Source organism: Octopus sinensis, linkage group LG10, assembly GCF_006345805.1.
Source record: "Octopus sinensis linkage group LG10, ASM634580v1, whole genome shotgun sequence".
NCBI lineage: Eukaryota > Metazoa > Mollusca > Cephalopoda > Octopoda > Octopodidae > Octopus > Octopus sinensis.
The window spans coordinates 23,102,216-23,107,477 of NC_043006.1; positions in this window are offsets into that span (position 1 = coordinate 23,102,216).

Sequence of the window (5,262 nt, forward strand, 5' to 3'; positions counted from 1 at the left end):
TTATTATTATTATTATTATTATTGAGTGAGAGAGCAGTGCATGTCCTCAAAGTGACACTGGGGTAAAATATACGAAGCCCATTATACCCATCATGACTACCCGTCTGATAAGGGTACACTAGGCACATGCATCACAACCCTATGTGCGTGACATGGTGATCTCATATCAAGAGAACCGACACATGACCTTGCAGGTGGGCCCAGTTAGAATTTTCTTCTGGTCGAGTAACCCATCTCGCTCAAAAGGTCCCTGAATAAGGGTTGTTTAAGGATGTTGAACGAAACACCCATGTTTCCAGAGGTGAATTATTCAAACCCCAAAGAATCCCTCTCAACACATGGCTATGATGCTCCTCCACTACTTCTGCTCGTGATCAGAGATGCACATATCGTCAGCCACTAAGGGACATGCTCAACTGGTTAAGGTCAAACAACTGACAAGCAAATCTGTGGTATTGAGCAGAATATTTGCTGTAGCCCATCTTTTATACCAAGACTTATTATTATTATCATTATTATTATTATTATTATTATATTATTATTATTATTATTATTATTTTTTTTTTTTTTTTTTCTTCTTTCAAATTTGCTTCCATTTCTTGCCGAGTGTCCTCCCGACTCCTAGGGCAAAGAAACCCATAGTATACATTGGTAGGCCATTAAACCAAACTCAGAAGTTCGTTCATTTTTTTTTTTTTTTTTTTTATAAAGTTAAATTAAAATACATGAGCAGCAACAGTTCTCACATCGACAATGCTCTTCTCAATACGTGTGATGTACCAGTTAAGACAATCTTTTGCACTTCTTCTTCTTCTTCTTCTTCTTCTTATTATTATTATTATTATTATTATTATTATTATTATTATAATTATTATTATTATTGATTTCTGTTTTGACCAGGACCCAGATAATACAATTGTATCTTAAGCAAGATGGACATTCATACAATTTTCCAAAAGTATAGAGTGCGGCAGAAAAACGTCCCATCAGCGTGATGTTTGCGCAATTAGGCAAGTGGTGTCTTCATGTTACTGCTTTACTGGAGTTTTTTTAAACTAGTTATCATGATGATTTGAGACTGCGTTTGTTTTTGAAAGATTGATTAAGCTGTAAAATGTGGGAGCCTCATCCTGCATCAATTTCATCACACAAGGAAACAGTATCGGCTTGCCGAGATCTTGAGCTTATTTCTACCTCATCCTCTGTAGTGATCATGTAATACACCAATAGTAAATGAAATAGTAGGACGAGGAATGGGGGTACTCGGTAGAGCAATAGACAAAATACAATGCTGTATTTACTCATGGTACTTTACTCATGGACTAAAATCCCACTGAATGAACTCTTCTACTCAACTACTTATAACACAAGTACCAGTCATATACTGAGGTACATTCAATCCACAATTTGTTCTCATGTTTCTTGTAAGGTATTAGGGATATAAGTGAGGTTAAATGACTTAAAACTGCAATCGGAACTTCGCTGGGTTGCTAACCTCCATTCTGTAGCACTTAACTATATGATTAAGTAGAGACTTTATAAAAAGACAGCTTAGATGGTAGACAGACAAACAGATTGACGAAGGGTTGGACAGTGAGTGGGGATTTAGAGTTTGATATTTAAACATGACATAGCAAGTGTAGAATGATGTTTTGAGAGTGCTATTGGAGTGAAACGGCAACTCCTGAAAATTACATGACGCTAGAAGAGGGGAAGGGAAATCTAGTGGCACATACCAATCTGTAAGATATGGCTGAAATTATTTATAAAAAGAAAGAGGAGGGCGAGAATGACTTAAATGTACCCTAAATAGCATGATACCATGAAATACCATGAAATACCATTACACCATACCATAACATATCATAGGCGTTAATACACAATATGGTTAACCCATGCCAACGAACTGTATGATATATCATTACAATTCGTAACTACAGAGTATGTATTTTTCTGCAGTGGTTCTCAACTGGAGTCGATATGGCTTTTAGGGGTCCATATAAGATTCTGTTTTAAAAATTTATTTGCAATAAATTGGTTATATTTCTACCATAAACAAAATATTTTAACATTTTTTAAAATACAATTCCTAATAATATTTAATTATAAAAATACTAGCAGCATTGCCCGGCGTTGCTCGGGTTTGTAAGGGAAATAACTATATAAGCATTTTTAGAGAGTTATAGCCCAAAATTAGCAAAAAAATGCATTAAAAATGGGAAAAAATTGATGGTAAATTTTTTTTTAAATCGATGATTCATCGTAGACATTTTTAGAGAGTTACTTCCCTTATATAATAGCGAAAAATGCATTAAAATGGAAAAAAATGATGGTAAATTTTTTTTAAATCGTAGACTCATTGTAGACGCGCGCTAATACCCAGAAGGGCTCGATATGAATCACGACTATAAGATACCCGCTTTTGGTTAAACTGCACCGCAAAATGTGGGAGTAGTTAGGAATCTAAATCGTAGGAGACAGACACACAACTTGACTTTTATATATAAAGATATCAGGATTTTTTAAATATGGAATTGCTTATGCGGGTGCATCCAAGTAAAATAGGAATCATATGGGTTCATAGGTAAAAACTGGTTGAGAAACACTGTTTTACTGTAACAAAAAGTGAAATAGATAGTCTCTATAACTAAATGAATTGTAAGAAGTACTCAAAAGTCTTTCAAATATGAATTTGAAGCAGCTCAAGGTATATCAACAAAGAGGAACACACATACACAAGGTTTGTGTGTTGTTAGTTCGTGGGTCGGCTGTTTATATACCTTGAGCTGCATCTAATTCATATCTAATTGTTTCCATTGGCATGAAACGTTGGGACATATCAGCAGATAGTGCTTAAACCATTTTGCATGTAGTCATAATCGGCGATATGGCTTGCAGCGGACCTTGTTCGGTATGCGGCATTGGTTAGTCACAAGAACGACGAAACATCGATGTCTGTCGCTTGACTATGACTTACTTTCAGGTGTTTTTACACCAGGCGCATAGGGAATATATTCTCGTGCGCCTAAAAACCGCAGCCGATCCACACATACTTTGTGTATGCGTAGGTAACACATACCTATTTCTTTATTACCCACAAGGAGCTAAACACAGAGGGGACAAACAAGGACAGACATAGGTATTAAGTCGATTACATCGACCCCAGTGCGTAACTGGTACTTAATTTATCGACCCCGAAAGGATGAAAGGCAAAGTCGACCTCGGCGGAATTTGAACTAACAACGTAACGCAGACGAAATACCGCTAAGCATTTCGCCCGGCGTGCTAACGTTTCTGCCAGCTCGCCGTAGGTAACACATACCGTGTGTTATAACAACACATATACCTTGTGTATGTGTTCGATTTTACTCAAAAGTGTGTATATAAATTATTCGTTTTGTTTATATACAGAGCCTTGACACTTTCTATTCCAGTAGTTCGTAACCTGGGTAGTAGTGCATACCTGGGGGAGTTGTGCGCTCCCGTGAGTGCACAAGGTGTTTGGAGGAGTCGCGATTTTTAAAAAAATCTTTATTTAGAATGAAAAAACATTTATCAGTCACAATATGTGCTGTGTGGCATGTCAAAGAATAAATATTTCTTTACTACCCACAAGGGGCTAAACACAGAGGGGACAGACAAGGACAGACAAACGGATTAAGTTGATTACATCGACCCCCAGTGTGTAACTGGTACTTAATTTATCGACCCTGAAAGGATGAAAGGCAAAGTCGACCTCGGCGGAATTTGAACTCGGAACGTAACGACAGAGGAAATACGGCTACGCATTTCCCCCGGCGTGCTAACGTTTCTGCCAGTAAAGCCAATGTTTCCTCTGTGTGTCGTAAAAGGTGACTAAAAAAGGTTGAAATAGGATTTTCGCTTCGGCCTCATAAAACCCTCACCTGTAACGACTGTCCAACCAGACCTATAAGTTGAAAGGTTGTCGCCCGAGTGGTGCAAGGGTGACCTCTGCTCAGAGTAGGATATTACCAAAATATGGTGAATGCAGCGATGTGCTGTTATAGCCAATGCCCCGATGCTTCGATAAATATTGATCACAATACTATTTTTAAAATATTTCGAAACAATAAACTTTATTAGAATGAAATAGGAGTAAGACGTTACGTTTTCAATGTGTATCAACATGTCTGATGTTGCACCATTATATAAGTCATTATGTACATACATATTTACATAATGTGCATGTATATATGCATTTATGTATGTACTTTTGTATGTATATATATATATATATATATACCGGAGTAAACACATAAATGTGAAACAAGGTGGAAAAAAACTGTCTGATGAATGGCAACGAGAAACTCAGAGTAACAGATTTTGTTGAATTTTCTGCTGCTTTAAATACAGTGTATATATATATACTCTTTTACTCTTTTACTTGTTTCAGTCATTTGACTGCGGCCATGCTGGAGCACCGCCTTAAATCGAGCAACTCGACCCCGGGACTTATTCTTTGTAAGCCCAGTACTTATTATATCGGTCTCATTTGCGAACCGCTAAGTGACGGGGACATAAACACACCAGCATCAGTTGTCAAGCAATGCTAGGGGGACAAACACAGACACACACACAAACAACACACACACACATACACACATACACACCACACACACACACATATATATAATGTATATATATATATATATATATATTATATATATATATTATATATATATATATATATATATATATACATATATACGACGGGCTTTCAGTTTCCGTCTACCAAATCCACTCACAAGGCTTGGTCGGCCGAGGCTATAGTAGAAGACACTTGCCCAAGGTGCCACGCAGTGGGACTGAACCCGGAACCATGTGGTTGGTAAGCAAGCTACTTACCACACAGCCACTCCTGCGCTTATATATATATTATTTAGAATAATTTTGATTCGACTCTATGCGACTTAAAGTTCTGTGGCCCTCTAACAGAAACTCGTCTCTTTCAGGCTTAGATTACCGAAATCTAAGCCTGAAGGAGATACGTTTCTCTTAGAAGCCCGCGAAACTTTAAGTTGCATAGAGCCGAATCAAGCTATTTTAGATTATACTCGTAACTCCTACTAAATGTGTCGAGTGCCTTTTCTTTCGTTTGTCCACTTACTCGTACACACACACACACACACACACACAACACGCAGAACAGAGCTAATAGTGGGGGATTATCAATCCGGGAAAAATACTTCATAAGCTCCCTGTTCGCATACCGGGCAAACAATATTGTTTAGATGAGTGAAG